Raw genomic sequence first — 21,689 nt, forward strand, 5'->3', positions numbered from 1 at the left:
CATTTGGTAGTCATCAATATCAGAAAGTAAGCCCTATTATACTCCCATAAGATGGAATTTATATAGGAGATTCTTTGCTGTGATGCTTGTTCTTCATTGAAGTATAGTGTATCCAAGCAATTAATTTCCTTTTAGTTCTTAATGAATGGCAAGTCTTTTGTAAAATTCATTTGGGCACTTGATCTGACCTAGTTACAATCCAGATAATTTTATTTTATAAAGACTCAAAAGACATTCAGTTCAGTTCAGTTGCTCATTCGTGTCCGACCCTTTTCGACCCCGTGAACTGCAGCACGCCAGGCCTCCCTGTCCATCACCAATTCCTGGAGTCCACCCAAACCCATCAAATACTGTTTCCCTTCATAGTTTAGGGAAGGTATTTTCCTGCCTGATATCTTCCAATTATTACACTTTTATATGTACTTTATCCAGGTGTATAGAATGCTGATGGGCTTCCCCAGTGGCTCAGAGTAAAGAATTTGCCTGCAGTGCAGGAGCCGTAGGAGACACAGGTTTGATTCCTGGGTCAGGAAGATCCCCTGGAGGAGAAAATGGCAACGCTCTTCAGTATTCTTGCTTGGAGAATCCCCATGGACAGAGGAGCCTGGTGGGCTATAGTCCATGGGATCACAAAGAGTTGTATGATTGAAGTGACTGAGCCCACGTAGAATGTTGATAGTAGACCACAGTCAGATTCAGACTCCCATTTCATTTGTTTGTCTATTTATTTATGCATTTTCAGGAAAAGTAAAAAGTTAAAGAGGCAGTGAAATAGAGTAAGCTAAATTGAGGGCTATTTGTAAGTTTCTCAATTTTGTTGGTATCCTGCTGTACCAAGGGTACAATTACAGTAATTAGATTCTCCTGCTCAAGTTAGAAATGATTTTACCACTGTTAAAGTTAGTACTAGACCATGATAAGTGAAAAAGAATAGCTCCTTCTATCATTACAGTGATGATAGGATTTTAACAATTATTTTTTTGAGTTTTGATATTCAATGAATTACAGTAAGGCAGACAAGGGCAAATATTATCATCATTTTGAAGATAAGGAGAGAATGAGAGGTATAGCCAGTTTTACTCACTAATTAGTGAATACATAAAGGATGGTATACACATCACTGTTCTCCACTGTTTTGTTTTCTTTCTTTTTTTTGAAAGAAACACAAACAGGATAATTTAATTATGCAGGTTTTTCTAAGTTGTTTTTCTGAACTGGGATATTGGGTCTGTTTGTTGCTCAGTCATATCTGACTCTTTGTGACCATATGGATGGACTTTAGCCCACCAGGCTCCTCTGTCCTTGGGATTCTCCAGGCAAGAATATGGAGTGGGTTGCCATTTCCTCTTCCAGGGGATCATCTCGACCCTGGGATCAAACTCATGTCTCTTGCATTGGCAGGCAGATTCTTTACCACTAAACAACCATGGAAGCCCCTACCCTGAAACTCCTATGACTGTCTATTTGATGTGGCAATTATATTTTTAAGTACATTTTCACTAGCTTCAACTGTTGTGGGATTCATATCATAAATCAGAGGAAAAAAGGATTAGGGTCAGGGTTAAGGTTAGCCTCTTCATATCTTGGTTAAGAGAATGTGAAGCTTAAGAGATACATAATTTTTTATTGATGTTTACATATAATGAGATAGGTAGTATTTTCTAAATTTATTCTTTTAGGCAGCATAGTATTTGTCTGGAAGAAATACTTTGAGGAGCTACCTAAGGTAGAGGGCAAGATTGCAAAGGCATAAACTCCTATGTGTAAGATTAGACTCATTTATATTCTTTCTGAAATCTAAAATGACTGCTTTCCACTATTTAATAGTCAATGTGTAAGAAGAATTAAGGCAGACAAGAAAAAAAGAGCTGACATATGAAAAATACATAGAAATAAAAAGGAAACTCCAAATCCTATGACCCACAAATAATCATTTAACTTTTTCTAAATAAAAAATTTTAAATTTGGGGGATTCCTTGGCAACCCAATGATAAGGACTCAGTGCTCTCACTGTCAAGGGCTAGGTTTAATCCTTAGTTGGGGAACTAAGGTCTTGTAAGCAGCACAGCCCAGCCAAAAAATTTTTTTAAAGTTACAATTTTATTTTACTTAAATTTAATAGGAAGCAGAAGAAACTAAAACCAAAGGATGCCACATTTCTAACAACAGGTTCTTCCAAATTTTTGGTTTGTTTAAAAATCTGCAAGTTAAAAACAAATCATGGAAGACATTGAATTTTTGTTACTTATTTAGACTTGCATAACTTTGAGTTTCCAGACAACCATCTCATAAAAAGTCATCAATTATATCTACTCCAAAGACAAACATAAACACCTCCATTTTTCTTAAGTAAAAGACCAGAATTTAAACACCATCCCTATGGTTATAATTTTCCAAGAGACATTAATAAAGGGTACAACTGTAACCAAAATAGTTATAAATACTGCAAACCACTTTAGTAAATGAAATATACCTTCTAAGATGATGGTAATACCTGTTAGGAGCCCTAAGGGTGCCCATCTCATTTCAAAATTACCTGAACAAAGATACTTTGATGTCTAAGGCAGTGTTGTTTCTTACCTCCAATTAATTGTTTAAAAAGCTTGATTGGAAACAGACTTTTTGATGAGATACTTGGTTCCACACCACTCATTTTTAAATCAGAAAGAATGTATATCTTTATTTTAGAAGTAGTATGTCATAATCATACTTTTTGTTCCTTAGTAAATTCATATCATTGTGTTTATTTGTATATAGGAGATATTCTTTACAAAGCCTTCTAGCTTTCTTTTCTGATTTAGACACTTCAGCTCAAGATAATTTTCTTTCATTATTTTTCAAACGGCTCATTTTCATTCTCTTTGTTCATTTAGGAAATTACTATCAGATGGATCTTAGCTCTTCTTGAGCTATACTCAGTGTTGTTTTTCTTTCAAGTATTCTAAGCTTTTGTCTTTTTTGTTTTGTATCATGGATTTGCCCACTTTTTCTTTTAGAATGCTAGCTTTATCATATTCTGACACTCATATTTTTAATTTCAAAGATTCCTTTCTTGTATGTGTATGTAATCCTTGGCTATCCATTTATATTTATGAAGGAACAGAGTGATTGCAAACTGTCACAAGGATTCCCCTAACCCCTGCCAACCTCCTGCACTTGTGTGGGTATATATTTACTCAACAGGACTCTTACAGTGAGAGAATGGGCTGTAGACTGTGAAAGGGGTTGAGGTGTGTTGACAAGCAAGAGTCCATCTGGAGTATATGAGCAGAAAACAGGCAGGTTGCTAGGAACCTTCACAATTATCAAAGTAAGGAGAAAATTATCTTGGAAGAGGAGTATGGTTCCCTCGAGGACTGAGCAGCCTTCCCTTTTTTCTCCCCTCCATGCCTGCGGGGAGATCCAGCTATATTCAGTTTAGCACTGCTGTTGCATTTGGTGGGCTTCTCCTGTGGCTCAGCTGGTAAAGAATTCGCCTGCAATGCAGGAGACCTGGGTTTGATCCCTGGGTTGGGAAGATCCCCTGGAGAAAGGAAGGACTACCCACTCCAGTGGAATTCCTGGAGAATTCCATAGGGTTGCAAAGAGTCAGAGATGACTGAACAACTTTCACTTTCACTTGTATTTGGTTCCACAGCCCCTCTGAACCCTCCCTGGGAAGGTCTTTCTCTATATTTAAGTGTCCTGGGGTCACATGTCTCTCTTACTTGTCCTTCTACATACTCTGGGAAACTGAATGGTCTGACTGACTCTGCTCTACTGGAAGCAATGTTTTAGTTGGTTGCTCAGACAATTGGTCCTTCATGCACTTGTGTTTTGTGGATCTGTTATCTCTGCACCTAAGGTTTTTTTGTCCAATGGAAGTGACATTCACACCTCTAAAGTAAATTTCTACTGTTATAAATCTCTGATTCAGTTTTGTTTTTGATCTTTGAGACATGACACCCCTTCTCATTTCCAGCTTTATATTTTTTTTAAGGAGAAATACTGCAGATGACACAGTAAATACATATTCCCAGTTTATCATCTTGAGCCACTGATTCTAGCGTATTAATGGATTTACTCTGAATAAGAGCTAAAACCCCACGAAGAGTTGATTATTCCAATAACATCAAGGATAGCACATCCTAGGAAATCTTTTCAATGTACAGTTATTTTTACCTCTCTATTTTCCAACTGATGTCTCAAAGTTTTCTTCTTAAGTCAGTGAATTTCGACCGCGTACTTTCAGAAAGCAGTGGTCACTTATACCTATGTGCTTTTAAGAGAGTCTGATTTTGGTTATAAAGGGATGTAATGCCAGCCTCCAGTTTAACTTGGAGGACTGAGTCACCTCTGTAAAAAACATTACTCTGAATAGCCACAGGGTATCGTTTTGCCACTGAATCTCTGCTCTGCATCAGGTGACTAAAGGACTGGCAGCAAACAAAAGCAAAGGTAAAATACACATTTTTTTTGTTTCGAAAAAAATTTAAGGGCTGTTTTTAGAAACATGCTTTCTCAGAGGAGTTAGAAGAAAACTTCCTTTGTTTCATTTCTTGGAATACCCCAGTTTCTTTTTTGGCCAACTTATCTTCTTTTCAAATTCAATACCTTTCAAAATGTGAGTTTGCTTTTATAAACCTAACATCGTAAAATAAAAAAAAAATTTGTTGGTGATACATAGAACTTAAGTTCATGTCATGTTTTACTTAACCTAAATTTATATTTGAGGATGAAATAATTATTCAAGCCTTGTTTCATTTCTCTTCCACATGCATGATTTCTGGTTGTAATATGTTGGGTTATCATAATCTAATATTTAACTTACAATAGCATCAGAATGTATTCTCTGATGCAGGTTAGTAAACTCACTTACTATTACTACTACTAAGTCGCTTCAGTAGTGTCTGACTCTCTGCGACCCCACAGACAGCAGCCCACCAGGCTCCGCCATCCCTGGGATTCTCCAGGCAAGAATACTGGAGTGGGTTGCCATTTCCTTCTCCAGTGCATGAAAGTGAAAAGTTAAAGTGAAGTCGCTCAGTCGTGTCCGACTCTTCACGACCCCATGGACTGCAGCCTACCAGGCTCCTCTGTCCATGGGATTTTCCAGGCAAGAGTACTGGAGTAGGTTGCCATTGCCTTCTCCAAAACTCACTTAGATAAACCATAGAACATATGGATTTATGTCAGAGCCCAAATTTTAATATTTGTTATAATTGATAACTGTGAAGAATCCCTCAAGCTAACTTTATGTACCCAAACAGTTTTCTTTATAGTATAAATGCATTTATTTATTTCAGAAGATTTTATTTTTGCACAATCATTAATTAAGTATGTTTTAAAAGATATGTCACAGAGTTATATATCTACTCTACTGGATAGTATTAGAGGATTTATTTGTAACAAGTATTGCAGTTGGCAACCTACTCCAGTACTCTTGCCTGGAAAAACCCATGGACCGAGAAGCCTGGTAGACTACAGTCCACGGGGTCACAAAGAGTCAGACATGACTGAGCGACTTCACTAGCATTGCAGTTTTCAGGAAACATGACATTTAAATTGGTTCAGAAATTGGTTTTTTTGTTGTTATAAAAGTAGGTTTTAAATTTTATTTCCAAGTACTAATAAAGGGACTGAAAATTTAGGATGAAAATTAACAGGCACACTTCAAACAAGAAAATCAGTAGTTGGGAAGAGACTATAGACATATACATAAAGGTTGTGATTTTCAAAAACAAGTATGAAAACAATATGAGAAAGACAAATCTTGAATCATTTACTCTATTGGAGAGAGTAAATCTGAAAATCAAGAAATTTCCTAATGATGGAGAAAAAAAGCTGTTTACTTCATTGGCTACATACATCAAAATTAAAGTGAAAATTTTGAAAAATTATGAGTTGAATCAGATAGCTTAAGCAATGAAACTTGGTATGTTTAACTGCTTCATTGCCAGTCCCCAAGCGACTAACTGTAATCTAGAACCATTATTAATTGAGATATTGTATTACTAATCAATACTGATATTGTAGAAATAGTTAAGAGAATTTAGTTCTGTCTTGTATATAAATTAGAATTCAGTAGAAAGAAGGTCTCTTTTTGAAGTATTCATAGATTCTTAATGGTTAAGTAGGGTCAGAAGGAAAGAATTGAAAGATGTTAAATGGAGAATGTCAAGAAAACTTTTAAAAATAACAAGTTATAAAATATTCATGTGCAGATATTTGACATTCATGTTCTTTATAATAGTTTTGAGAATCACATTGTGCTTATTCACTCAGTCATGTCCAACTCTTTGAGATCCCGTGGACTGTGGCCTGCCAGGCTCCTCTGCCATAGTATATGCTATATTTTTCTTGGCAATAAACTCCTATAGGAAGTGAATTCTTTCTTAAGAAAAACTTTAGAAAATTCAGAAATTAAAGTTATAGCTATACTGTCATCTATAATTACTTGTTTGTTGAAACCTAGCCTCCTTAAGAAGCTAACACATTTCTTGAATTTTTCTACATATAATAGAATTGCAGACGCTATTAATTTCTAACAAGAGCAATCTCCAATTGTCTTTTTCACAGACTGGAGTTTTCCACCTAAGCATTGATCCAGTATTCATAATAGATCCAAATTAATGAATCCCATGCTCTCTCTCATCAAGTATATTTTAAAAAACCAAATTCAACTTTTCAAGTACCACTATTTCTTAGATGCATTATATTGGGTGGTTCAAGAATTTGCTATTATCTTAGGCTGGAACTGCTCTGACTTTGTCACAGGCATTCCAGAATAAACTTGTTTCATCCTTAGTCCAACCCAGAAACTATGAATGGAACATTTCTGAATTTTCTTATTGTATTAGGAGATTCTCTCAAGGTTACATTTGGAAACTAAGATCTAATTTTAAGTAGTTTAAAGTTACATGGCTTATGTAATTAGACTGCATGCAATTAACAGTCTTGAACAAATACACATTTTTAAGGAATTAAAAATCCATTGTATAAAAAAGCATTTACTTCACATTTATAGTTAGTATGTTACTATAAGTAATGCAGAAACTCAATTTTCTTTAGTAATATTAAAGTAGAATGCATTTCTCATATCCTGTGAACAGGCAACCATAGTAGAGCATAAGTTCTATAATGCTTTTTTTCAAATTCATACTAATTAATGACTAGTTACTATATTTTGTGTTTCAATAGTTTATCATAATTTTTTAAAAACAAAGCATGATTTCTTGGTTACATGATTGTAGCTACTATTTGTTATTAAAATCTGATGGATCTCTGGCTGATCAGCACATCCAGTTGCAACATCAAGAACTTTATCATTCATTCACCAGTTGTACCCTAAGTGGAAGCCAGGAGCCTTAAAAGGAGATATGAGATATCTAGATAGCTAAACATACAAGATCCAAACCTGAAAAGTGAAGAAAAATGCATGCCAACATAATTATGCCAATGTATACTTTTTTATGTGCCATAATCTTTTAAGATGGCTTAATTTAATGCATTTGACAGTTTATAGGCAAGCTTAGTGAAGGTTGACAAGGATATTAGCTGCAATGCCAAAGGGCACTGCAAACTCAGGCATGAAATGACTGAGTATCAGGAATTCAGGCCATGGTTGTGAGATGTCCAGAGAGCAGTTCAATTCAGAGAGATTGCCATCTTGGTTAGAAAATCTGCCCTGTATGAAAATGTCAACCAAAGCACTATAAAGTTGCAGAGAGGAGTGGAGGAAGGAGTGAATGGCTAGATCTCATTCTATATTCATAAATTTAAAAACTAGGGTTTAAGTTCACAAGAATAAATTTCAAATGTTGGACTTCAGCTCATGGCAGAGGATGGATGTCAGTACTATATTTGGATACATAAAACACTCTCATTATTTATCATCATACCATTGTCCCCATCCCCCACTCCCACCAAAGACAGTACTGTGATATGCTGGGGAGGCAAATTAAAACTGTGTGAATAAAATTGAATAAGTGAGATAGTGAAACTTTTTATAGTGGGCTAATGATGGTAACTGGCCCTGGAGTCTAAGATTATAACCTCTGCTCCATACTGGCTTCTGTTATGGAGAAGATAATTCTGTTATATTACCTTGAGATTTCCTTATTTTGTGTTGTAAACACACCAGGGTAGTTGGAGAGAATTCAAAGAAAGAAATTAGATTTGAGAAAGGGTTTACGATAGGGAGGTATGGCAAAGAATAAAATAATAAAAACAATGCCATAAAGACTGAAGAATTCAAAAAGAGAGGTCAATAGTTAATTTCCATCAGACAGGTACAATTGGATAAGATACAATGGAATTGAAGTGGTTAAGAAAATACAAGACTAAAAATGATCTGAAGTTGAATAGGTGAAATACAACTTAATTTTTTAAAATTACTTGGATAAATCACCAAAATCAATACATAGTCAAGGAAATAAAGAACAACATCTTTTTCATTACCAATTCCTCCAAATACTTTTATTGTTGTAACTAGAGCTTTGTATTGTTTACAGTTTGAGAAATCCTATTACTCTACAGTGTTTTTTCCCACTTGTAATAAATAATGTAGTGATATTGTGCATTGTATTTTGTGGTGCATAATGACACTAATCAATTTCTTCAGGTCTATCTCTGTGTTCCTACTGAACACCTAGTAAGCCATTAACCACAGTTAGCTTTCCTTTACCATAGATAATTAAACAACCTATAATTAGCACTTAATACCCATGTGTCAGAATAGAGTGGTAACCTAAAGCTCTGGCTGATGCTGTTTTCTTCAGCTACCAAAAAAAAAAAAAAAAAAAAAGCCCCTGTTATTTCCTGAAAAGAGTTTTGATTGCAGAAAAACATACCATTTTCTCAAGTAACTCTATTAAAAATGATCTTTGTAATAAAATCAACCCAGTTTTTAAGAAGCCATGCCTATTCCTCATAGAATCAATGTGCATCTTCTTTCTTGTTTCCAAAGAAATTTATTAATATATTTTTAAATTTGAGTAATAGTTTCAAAGAGCTGTTACATCAACACTGCACAAAAATTTCAACAGAAATTGCCTCTCCCAAAAGTCTTAGCCTACCCCTGCCCACTCCTCTCCTTCTCCTAGATGTTCTTCTTGCTCTAGGCAAACAATGTAGTCAACTCTTGAGCATTCAGTTCAGTTCAGTTCAGTCGCTCAGTCGTGTCCAACTCTTTGCGACCCCATGAATTGCAGCACACCAGGCCTCCCTGTCCATCACCAACTCCCAGAGTTCACCCAGACTCACATCCATCGAGTCAGTGATGCCATCCAGCCATCTCATCCTCTGTCGTCCCCTTCTCCTCCTGCCCCCAATCCCTCCCAACATCAGAGTCTTTTCCAATGAGTCAACTCTTTGCATGAGGTAGCCAAAGTACTGGAGTTTCAGCTTTAGCATCATTCCTTCCAAAGAAATCCCAGGGCCGATCTCCTTCAGAATGGACTGGTTGGATCTCCTTGCAGTCCAAGGGACTCTCAAGAGTCTTCTCCAACACCACAGTTCAAAAGCATCAATTCTTCGGCACTCAGCTTTCTTCACAGTCCAACTCTCACATCTATACATGACCACAGGAAAAACCATAGCCTTGACTAGATGGACCTTTGTTAGCAAAGTAATGTCTCTGCTTTTCAATATGCTATCTAAGTTAGTCATAAGTTTTCTTCCAAGGAGTAAGCGTCTTTTAATTTCATGGCCAGAGATATTCCTTTGTACATATCATATATTTACATATACACATTATATATATCATATACTGGTTGGGAAGATCTCCTGGAGAAGGAAATGGCAACCCACTCCAGTATTCCTGCCTGGAGAATCCCAGGGATGGAGGACTGGTAATCTACAGTCCATGGGATCGCAAAGAGTCAGACACGACTGAGCAACTTCACTTCACTTATGTATACATATGTATATCCTTTACTCAGAAAAATAATGGAAGCATATACTTCAAAAATTTTAAGTATATATGCAGACATATATATAAAACAAATATGTATTTTAATGAGTAATTGTACCTGGTGAATATCTGTATCAATATGGAGAGGCAACCTCTTTGTTACAGCTGCATAGTATTCCATTGTGTGGAAAGCCACATTTTATTTAACCAGTCCCTGACTGATGGACATCTGTTTCCAAACTGGAAATGATGGGCAATGCTGCAATGAACAGCAGAAGCTACATTTTCTAGGTGAAAGTTTTGTGCAATTTTGTAATTCAGATATAAATTTCCAGTTGTCTATTTCCACCAGGAATATGCCCTCATTCTTTACTCTTTCTTTGTTACAGTTTAGAGCCAGTCCTTGCACATTTCACCTTGCTCAAATTTCCTACCTTGCCAAAATTTGTATGTTTGTACAGAGAAAAGAGTGCCATTAACAAAGCAAGGGCAACCCTAGATTCCAAGCCATTCCTGTCAGGACAAAGGCAGAAACTGAAATTAAGTCATGCTTGCCTAAGACAAAACAATGTGACCTGGCCACAACCTTTGTCCTCCAAGTGCCTGCCCTGCCACTCCAGTCTGTACCCTGACATTCAGATCTGGTATCTGGAGAACCCAGATCAAACTCTCCCATTTAAATATTAGTGCAGAAGGCAATGGCACCCCACTCCAGTACTCTTGCCTGGAAAATCCCATGGATGGAGGAGCCTCATAGGCTGCAGTCCATGGGGTCGCTAAGAGTCAGATATGACTGAGCGACTTCACTTCACTTTTCATTTTCCTGCATTGGAGAAGGAAATGGCGACCCACTCCAGTGTTCTTGCCTGGAGACTCCCAGGGACGGGAGAGCCTGGTGGGCTGCCGTCTATGGGGTCACACAGAGTCAGACATGACTGAAGTGACTTAGCAGCATCAGCAGCAGTCCCTAGACCTGAGGTTTGGCCTTAGCCTAGTTTTCTAGTTTCTGTTGCCTACTCTGCCTAGTATCCCAGCTCTTCTGGCTTACATCATTTTCTGGGATAATGGGGTGTTTTAAGTTATAATCTTGACTATGGACATTGAAAAAAAACCTTAGTAACATTTCACAGACCACTAAATTGCTTTACAGCTCAACAACTGAGTAGAAAATTGAGGATTTAAATAAACCTAATGTTGTTTTCCTGACTTCCCTGGTGACTCAGATGGTAAAGCATCTGCCTACAGTGCGGGAGACCCGGGTTCAATCCCCGGGTCGGGAAGATCTCTTGGAGAAGGGAATGGCAACTCACTCCAGTACTCTTGTCTAGAAAATCCCATGGATGGAGGAGACTGGTAGGCTACAGTCCATGGGGTCGCAAAGAGTCAGACACAACTGAGTGGCTTCACTTTCACTTTCAATGTTATTTTAAGCAGCTTAGTTAGCAACAGCAGGATCCCTGGAGGAGGTCATGGGAACTGGTTTGACAGAGGGAACAGTTTATTCAAAATGTGGTACTAAGACCTTGTATACTTTTCCAAGAAAGCTGTTGATCTTGAATGTAAGAAATTTCAAATCCTAAGAGAAAAGTAATACTTTTTGACAAAGACTAAATGCATGTACTGGTGCTTCCCTGCTGGCTCAGTGGTAAAGTATCCGCATGCCAATGCAGGTTTGATATCTGGATTGGGAAGATTCTCTGGAGAAGGAAATGGCAACCCACACCAGTATTCTTGCCTAGAAAATTCCATAGACAGAGGAGCCTGGAAGGCTATAGTCCATGGGGTCGAAAAGACACAACTTAGCAAATAAACAACAACAATGACACGTGTATGCACTTATATAATGACAATTACACTCTCTTTCAGGTTGTAAAACACTCTTGCTTCATAAAAAACATGGCCTTTCAAACTGAAGAGTGACTTTCCCATTAGCACAAGTGACAGTAAATAGGCATTTTTATATACTTACAAAAGAAGCTCATTTTTAGGAAGACTGGAAGAGAAGCAGTTTTGTACAATCAAGATAGTCCAGTAGTTCTAAAATTTGTTCAGATGGAGAGACATCTGTGTTCTTTGATTATGGCATGAAATAGAGTTATGAGAAAATTCATAACCTAATGAAGAATTGTGGAACGTTAGAGATCTTATCATTTAGTAGATTATATTGTAATACTATAGGCATCAAGTTTTTAAGAAAATGTATGGGAAAACTTAATTGGGAAAACTTTGTCTATAATATACATTTTTTTACTCTTAAAAAATGGAACACTTAGAGCCAGCTTTCATGATGTTAATATTTAATGACAAAGAAATTAAGACTCATCAGCGTAAGACAGTGATTAACAGGCTAAGGTAATAACATCAATCAGAGAAAAAAAATAAAATAGAAGCCTATTATGAGAAAGCGGCTTAACAATTATTTCTACAGAGTTGAGTTAAACTCAGTAGCCTTGCTCTGTTTTCCATTTGATAAATATTTAGCATATGTATTTATTATTGACAACAAAATATCACTTGGAAAGCACTTTCCTTAAAGGTTTGGAAATAAAACACTGCCTTTAAAAATTTCCAGTAAAAATGGGGATCATGACCTTCAGCACATCTTTTTAAATCCTATGGATTTAGGGGCAGACACACTTGGCATCTTAAAGGTTTTGGAAACAAGTCCCAATACCATGAAGAAAACAAACAGAACAGTTGTAGATTTGTAAAATTAATTCCTTCCGAGTGTGCTCAGTTGCTAAGTTGTATCTGACTTTTTGTGACCCCAGGGACTGTAGCCCACCAGGCTCCTCCATCCATGGGATTCTCCAGGTAAGAATACAGGAGTGGGTTGCCATTTCCTCCTCCAGGGGATCTTACCAGCGGAGGTACCGAACCCATGTCTCCTGTGGCTCCTGCTTTGGCAGGCGGATTCTTTACCATTGAGCCACTTGGGAAGCCTAATTCCTTCCACTAGCACTTTAATATTAAGATATATGAGTGTGTGTGTTTTTATATATTCTGTCTAATCTTACAGATTAGTATGAATCACCATACTGTATGAAAGAAAGCTACACTGAGTATATAACACAAATTTAGGGTTGCGATCAAAATTAAAACTAGCAGGATTAATTTCAGTTCAGTTCAGTTCAGTCGATCAAGTCATGTCCGACTCTTTGCAGCCTCGTGGACTGCAGCACACCAGTCTTCCTTGTCGATTACCAACTCCCAGAGCTTGCTCAAGATCATGTCCATTGAGTTGGTGATGACATCCAACCATCTCATCCTTTGTCCTCCCCTTCTCCTTCTGCCTTCCACCTTGCCCAGCATCAGGGTCTTTTCCAAGGCATCAGTTCTTCACAACAGGTGGCCGAAGTATTGGAGCTTCAGCTTCAGCATCAGTTCTTCCAATGAATATTCAGGACTGATTTCCTTTAGGATGGACTGGTTTGATATCCTTGCACTCCAAGGGACTCTCAAGAGTCTTCTCCAACACCACAGTTCAAAAGCATCCATTCTTTGGCACTCAGCCTTCTTTATAGTGCAACTCTCACATCCATACATGACTATTGGAAAAACCAGAGCTTTGACTAGAAGGGCCTTTGTTGGCAAAGTAATGTATCTGTTTTCTAATATGCTTAATATGGGGAAGGAAATGGCAACCCACTTCAGTACTCTTGCCTGGAAAATCCCATGGATAGAGGAGCATGCTAGGCTCCTATAGTCCATGGGGTTGCAAAGAGTTGAACACAACTGAGCGACATCACTGACTCACTAGGTTAATAGGATTAATTTGTGGATTTATATTATTTTTCTGTGTTCAGTTCAGTTCAGTTCAGTTGCTCAGTCGTGTCCAACTCTTTGCGACCCCATGAATTGCAGCACACCAGGCCTCCCTGTCCATCACCAACTCCCAGAGTTCACCCAGACTCACATCCATCGAGTCAGTGATGCCATCCAGCCATCTCATCCTCTGTCGTCCCCTTCTCCTCCTGCCCCCAATCCCTCCCAACATCAGAGTCTTTTCCAATGAGTCAACTCTTTGCATGAGGTAGCCAAAGTACTGGAGTTTCAGCTTTAGCATCATTCCTTCCAAAGAAATCCCAGGGCCGATCTCCTTCAGAATGGACAGGTTGGATCTCCTTGCAGTCCAAGGGACTCTCAAGAGTCTTCTCCAATACCACAGTTCAAAAGCATCCATTCTTCGGCACTCAGCTTTCTTCACAGTCCAACTCTCTCATCCATACATGACCACTGGGTAAACCATAGCCTTGACTAGATGGACCCTTGTTGGCAAAGTAATGTCTCTGCTTTTCAATATGCTGTCTAGGTTGGTCATAACTTTCCTTCCAAGGAGTAAGTGTCTTTTAATTTCATGGCTGCAGTCACCATTTGCAGTGATTTTGGAGCCCCCAAAAATAAAGTCTGACACTGTTTCCACTGTTTCCCCATCTGTTTCCCATGAAGTGATGGGACCAGATGCCATGATCTTAGGTTTCTGAATGTTGAGTTTTAAGCCAACTTTTTCACTCTCTACTTTCACCTTCATCAAGAGGCCTTTTGGTTCCTCTTCACTTTCTGACATAAGGGTGGTGTTATCTGTATATCTGAGGTTATTTGTTTATTGATATTTCTCCCGGCAATCTTGATTCCAGCTTGTGCTTCATCCAGCCCAGCATTTCTCATGATGTAATCTGCATAGAAGTTAAATAAGCAGGGTGACAATATACAGCCTTGACGTACTCCTTTTCCTTTTTTTTTTTTTTTATATAGTCAACATTTTCCATTGTAATTTGAACTTTTTTTTTTCTTTTTTTTTCTTTTCTTTTTTTTTTTCCTATTTGGAACCAGTCTGTTGTTCCATGTCCAGTTCTGACTGTTGCTTCCTGACCTGCATACAGATTTCTCAAGAGGCAGGTCAGGTGGTCTGGTATGCCCATCTCTTTCAGAATTTTCCACAGTTTATTGTGATCCACACAGTCAAAGGCTTTGGCATAGTCAATAAAGCAGAAATAGATGTTTTTCTGGAACTCTCTTGCTTTTTCCATGATCCAGCGGATGTTGGCAATTTGGTCTCTGCTTCCTCTGCCTTTTCTAAAACCAGCTTGAACATCTGGAAGTTCATGTTCACGTATTGCTGAAGCCTGGCTTGGAGAATTTTGAGCATTACTTTACTAGCATGTGAGATGAGTGCAATTGTGCAGTAGTTTGAGCATTCTTTGGCATTGCCTTTCTTTGGGATTGGAATGAAAACTGACCTTTTCCAGTCCTGTGGCCACTGCTGAGTTTTCCAAATTTGCTGGCATATTGAGTGCAGCACTTTCACAGCATCATCTTTCAGGATTTGAAATAGCTCCACTGGAATTCCATCACCTCCACTAGCTTTGTTTGTAGTAATGCTTTCTAAGGCCCACTTGACTTCACATTCCAGGATGTCTGGCTCTAGGTCAGTGATCACACCATCATGATTATGTGGGTCGTGAAGATCTTTTTTGTACACTTCTTCTGTGTATTCTTGCCACCTCTTCTTAATATCTTCTGCTTATGTTAGGTCCATACCATTTCTGTTCTTTATCGAGCCCGTCTTTGCATGAAATATTCCCTTGGCATCTCTAATTTTCTTGAAGAGATCTCTAGTCTTTCCCATTCTATTGTTTTCCTCTATTTCATTGCACTGATAGCTGAGGAGAGCTTTCTTATCTCTTCTTGCTATTCTTTGAAACTCTGCATTCAGGTGCTTATATCTTTCCTTTTCTCCTTTTCTGTGTTGGTGATTGTTAAAAATATTGTTAAGTTCTTCCAAATAACTGGATCGTGCCACTCTCATCTCTGTCCTGGATTGACAAGAGCCTCCTCACCAGCTTCCTGTCTCTACTTTGCTGTGCACTTTCCCTTTCAGGCTTGCCTCAACACAGCAGCCTGAAGAATCTGATTAAACTCAAGTAAGACAGTGTCATTCTTCTCTCCAAACTCTACAATCCCTTCTCATCTCACTTAGATTAATAACCAGAACCACAACAAGGACATGCAAGACCCTCTCTCTTATCTTTCTGTCTTTTTTCCTTAGTCAGTGGGCTCTTTGTATTCCCTTAAACATGACAGGCATGTGCCTGCCTTGGGGGCTTTGTATCTGCTTCCCCACCTCCATGCTTTCCGGGGCATCCTCCAAGCTTCTGCTTTATCTTCTTTTTGTATCTCTTATTTTCAGATTACTGATGCATTCATATTTAAAAAGAATCTTTGCTTAATTCTTTTCTTTGCTATTACCACATTCCAATATGCTGTATATTTATTTATTCACCTTGTTTATTATCTGTTTTCACTTGGAGAAGGAAATGGCAACTTACTCCAGTATTCTTGCCTGGAGAATCCCATGGACAGAGAAGCCTGGTGGGCTATAGCTCATGGCATCACAAAGAGTTAGACACAACAGAACATGCATGCACACCTGGAAGGATTTAAGCTCTGTGGAGGCAGAGGGTTTTGTCTGTTTTGCTCACTACTGTATTCCTAGTACTTAGAATGGGAACCTGGTATACAGAAGGTGCTTGATACAAATTTTCTGAACACTAAATACTCTGCTTTTCACACAGGTGCCAGGGCCCCAGAGACCACCAGGAAACACCTGTCATTCCGTGAGTTGGGTGATGACACGTGGTAGCAAAGGAAGATGCACCCATGGGAGCTGGAATGTCTCAGTGAGAGGGGGTCAGACCGAGTTTAGGCTCAGTTGAGTGATTTGGCATAGGGTCTGAGAAAACAGGGATTTGTTCAGGATTGGATGTGGTCAGGACACAGGGGCACTTCTATGTTGAATAAAGAACAGAAGTCATTCATTTAGCAAGAGAGGGATGTTTGGTGTTCTCTGGGTAGCACTGTGTTCCTAGTTTTGTCTCTGCTTAGACACAATGAAAAAGTGGCCTTGCTTAGTCTTACTTAGTCTCACTTAGTGTGAGAGTAAACACATTTGAGACTGGCATCTGTGAGACTGTTTATATCTAGTATGAGAAAAACATGGCCTAGTTGTGAGTATTGACAGCTTTTGCAGTGAGGAGGGGTGTTTTTTTTTTTTTTTTTTTTTAATGTAGCACAAGCAAGTAAAGCTTTGGGCAGGAAGGAGTGAGAAGGGACACAGGAATAACCAGAGCATAGACACTTCTCTACAGACTCTTGTATCTGTACACAATGAGCCTCCTCCCCTGAGTGGGTGCCCTCGATTTCCTCTCTATTCTTCACTGTCAGGAGAAGGACAGAAAGAATTGTCTGGAAGGTGCCAAGTGAGGAACTCTCTTCCCACATGCCTTGTTTAATTAGGAGAGTGACAGACGGTACCAGTGCCTTGACTTGACTGTGTGGGCAACATTGATTGGAGACACACAGCAAACTGAAGACATGGGCACTGCATTTTCTTCCTTCATTTTGCCTGTATTCATTGAGCATGTGCACATTTTATCAGGAGATCTCTCTGCCACCTGCCGTGGAATGTATACCTTCCACTAATTGGAATAAGGAGATGAACAGTGTTCCAGGATAGGAGACAAGAATCACTCTGTGAGTTTGTAGTAAATGGAAGAAGATATTCTGTAGCAGAGATGAGATAGCTGACCAAAGGGGAGATAATAATTAGTGAAAAGCAATGTTTTGAGCAAAAGCAAAAGCAAAAGCAGGAAGCTTTGTGGGAGGATAGATGATTTGTGTGTGTGTGTGTGTGTGTACATATGTAGCCTTCTCTAACATAAACTGAATTTTAAATTTAAAGAAAAAGATTTTTTCGTATTAATGAATACTTTATGCACATCCACTTTTTTCCATACCCTGAGGCAGAATATATTTTAAAAATTTGAAGATAAAGGGTAGTTTTGAGGACTATAATTCTTAATGGACTCATAAAATTATACTCTTTTGAAAATTCTGTTCTCTTCAAACCATAATTTATACCTTCAGTATATTTCACGTTACTGAATAATCTTACTCATTTTTTGCATTAAGAATTTTTTTTTGCATTGTGGAAGAATACAGATATTTATTCAATAAATGGGTGAGGAAATTTCTATATCCATATGAACAAAGCTAGTGGAGGTGATGGAATACCAGTTGAGCTATTTCAAATCCTGAAAGATGATGCTGTTAAAGTGTTACACACAATATGCCAGCAAGTTTGGAAAACTCAGCAGTGGCCACAGGACTGGAAAAGGTCAGTTTTCATTCCAATCCCAAAGAGAGGTAATGCCAAAGAATGCTCAAACTACTGCACAATTGCACTCATCTCACATGCTAGTAAAGTAATGCTCAAAATTCTCCAAGCCAGGCTTCAGCAATACGTGAACATGAACTTCCAGATGTTCAAGCTGGTTTTGGAAAAGGCAGAGGAACCAGAGATCAAATTGACAACATCCTTTGGAAAAAGCAAGAGAGTTCCAGAAAAACATCTATTTCTGCTTTATTGACTATGCCAAAGCCTTTGACTGTGTGGATCACAATAAACTGTGGAAAATTCTGAAATAGATGGGAATACCAGAACACCTGACCTGTCTCTTGAGAAACCTGTATGTAGGTCAGGAAGCAACAGTTAGAACTGGACATGGAACAACAGACTGGTTCCAAATAGGAAAAGGAGTATGTCAAGGCTGTATATTGTCACCCTGCTTATTTAACTTCTATGCAGAGTACATCATGAGAAATGCTGGGCTGGAGGAAACACAAGCTGGACTCAAGATTGCTGGGAGAAATATCAATAACCTCAAATATGCAGATGACACCACTCTTACAGCAGAAAGTGAAGACCTCAAGAGCCTCTTGACGAAGGTGAAAGTAGAGAGTGAAAAAGTTGGCTTAAAACTCAACATTCAGAAACCTAAGATCATGGCATTCAGTCCCATCACTTCATGGCAAATAGATGGGGAAACAGTAGACACAGTGGCTGACTTTATTTTTGGGGGCTCCAAAATCACTTCATATGGTGATTGCAGCCATGAAATTAAAAGATGCTTACTCCTTGGAAGGAACGTTATGACCAAACTAGATAGCATATTAAAAAGCAGAACCATTACTTTGCCAACAAAGGTCCATCTAGTCAAGGCTATGGTTTTTCCAGTGGTCATGTATGGATGTGAGGGTTGGACTATAAAGAAAGCTGAGCACTGAAGAATTGATGCTTTTGAACTATGGTATTGGAGAAAACTCTTGAGAGTCCCTTGGACTGCAAGGAGATCCAACCAGTCCATCATAAAAGAGATCAATCTTGGGTGTTCATTGGAAGGACTGATGCTGAAGCTGAAACTCCAATACTTTGGCCTCCTGATGTGAAGAGCTGACTCATTTGAAAAGACCCTGATGCTAGGAAAGATTGAGGGCAGGAGGAGAAGGGGATGACAGAGGATGAGATGGTTGGATAGCATCACCGACTCGATGGACATGGTTTGGGTAGACTCCGGGAGTTGGTGATGAACAGGGAGGGCTGGCGTATTGCAGTCCATGGGGTTGAAAAGAGTCAGAAATCACTGAGTGACTAAACTGAACGTTCACACCATGGATATCAGATTCTGGATCTTTGGCAGGCCCTGCCACTCCTGGACATTGGAATTTCTTTTATCAGAATAATGGAAATTTCCAAATTTCCACTGGCACAACCACCTTTTAGCTGATTTGATTCCTAAGATCTCAATTCAAAGTCTAGAGTTGGATCTAATTGTCCTGCCCACAGTCACAGAGCAGCACTCTACCTTCAAGGAAGGCTGGGAGAGCAGACATTTGGATAATTGAATAAATTAATTAATATTTCCCCTGCTAACTTTGGGGTGCTTCAGAGGGCCCCTGAGGCCTCCCAAAGAAAGACATTAAACTAATTAGGTTCATTTGGTGTGTTCAAGGTATGTGGGAAGTATTGTTAAATAAGGGATAAGTCTTCTCAGGTTATTGTGTACAGTAAATACTACTAATGCAGATATTCTAAAAATTATAAAGAATTCATAAATATCTGATATGTCCTGATAAAATGTTCTAAGTAATAATTCTAGTTATTGTATTAAAGTTACATGTCAGCAGTGACCAAAGTTATTTTGTCAGGTCAGTTCCGTTCAGTTCAGTCGCTCAGTCGTGTCCGACTCTTTGCGACCCCATGAATCACAGCACGCCGGGCCTCCCTGTCCATCACCAACTCCCAGAGTTCACCAAAAATATGGAACACTTCACGAATTTGTGTGTCAATTGAAATATAATTAGATTTTAAATGTGCCTTCTTAAGCCTTTATTATTGACAGCTACGATTTTACTCTGATTCTCTTGCAAAAAAATTCTATCATCTCATCAAGATTTATGGAAAGGACCCTCTTAGATGAAATTAAAATTAACTAGATAAATTTTATTATTAACAGTAAGCTGGTATCAGACTGAAATTTGATTTTCTCTCTCCATTATGAGAATAAGATTTTCTTTGAATGTCACTTTTGATAATAGCCTATGTGAATTTCTTTGCCTTTAAGTGATTTATATTTGTTTTTACAATCTTTTGTTACTTTGGTAAAGTTAATATATATTATTTCACAATGATCTATGAAGACTGTGACACACATAGATCAAGCTCTTCTGCTGCTACAAAACATTAACCCCTCATTGTCAGATTCTTGCTATCCTGAGGTCCTTATAACATGGCAATAGTCTACTCCTAAATCAAGGAATTTAAAATGAGTAAACAATAGCTGTAAATCAAAGACTTGGGGCTATGGGAAATCCAAGACAGCTGCCTGGCTTTTCCCAGCTCCCTGACAAACCTCACTTTTTTAATTTGATGGGATAAAGCCTTTCCTGGCTGCAGGGTTAATGCCCTCACAAAACAAATTATATATTTCACTGAATATTGAATACTACCAGTTTTGTTAACTGAGATTCATGTTGACCAAGACTCACTTCCCCGATAGTTCCTTGTTATGTTTTATCCCTAAAAAGTTTAATTGAATTATTCTAAAGTTTATCTCAGTAGTCTACCTTTAGATGGAGATCAGATACCCCATTAACTACAACCAGGGGATATAAAATCACATATATTTATTGATGAACTATATGCTAATTGAAGCTTATGGCAAAAACAGCAAGGCAAAAGAATGCCTTTGGGCTTCTGGAGTAAAAATTTCCAGAAGCTGAGAGAAACTATGCTACTTTTGAAAAACAGTTATTGGCTTATTATTGGACTTTGATTGGTATGGAATAATTGACTGTAGATCATACTGTAATATTAAGACCTAAAGTGCCAATCATGCAATAGGTGCAAAGTTCATCCCAAACCTGCAGGATTGGGCAAACACAGGAGTCCAGCATATAAAATGGAAATGGAATAGTCAGAACCGAGCCAAACTTGGGCCACATGGGGTTGCTGCATTCAATGAAAAGATTTCTGAAATTCTGTTGAAGGCCTCGAGCAAGAGGCTCTAATTAGGCCTGAGATAACTGAGTTGCTTATAAAATGGGGAAGGCCCTTTGACTTTCTAACTGCACAAGAAAAACAGCATGTATGGTTCACTGATGAACCATTCACTGATGAATCAACTAAATATATAAGATCCACTCGCTATTAAGAAATGGTGGCATATAATCTGGTCACTACTGAGTTAATGACAACTACTAAGGATGGTGAAAGTAGCCAATTTGACAAGTTACAAGCTGTTTATCAGGTATTAAAGCAAGAGACTTTAACTGAATGCCATATATACACAGATTCTTGGTTGGTAGCCAATGGATTGGCTACTTAGCTTCCCCTATGGGTAAAAAACAACTGGTGAATTCACTCCAGAGAGTCATGGGGAAAGGAATTGTGGTCTGA

This window comes from Bos javanicus, chromosome 4 (genome assembly GCF_032452875.1).
Source record: "Bos javanicus breed banteng chromosome 4, ARS-OSU_banteng_1.0, whole genome shotgun sequence".
Lineage (NCBI taxonomy): Eukaryota > Metazoa > Chordata > Mammalia > Artiodactyla > Bovidae > Bos > Bos javanicus.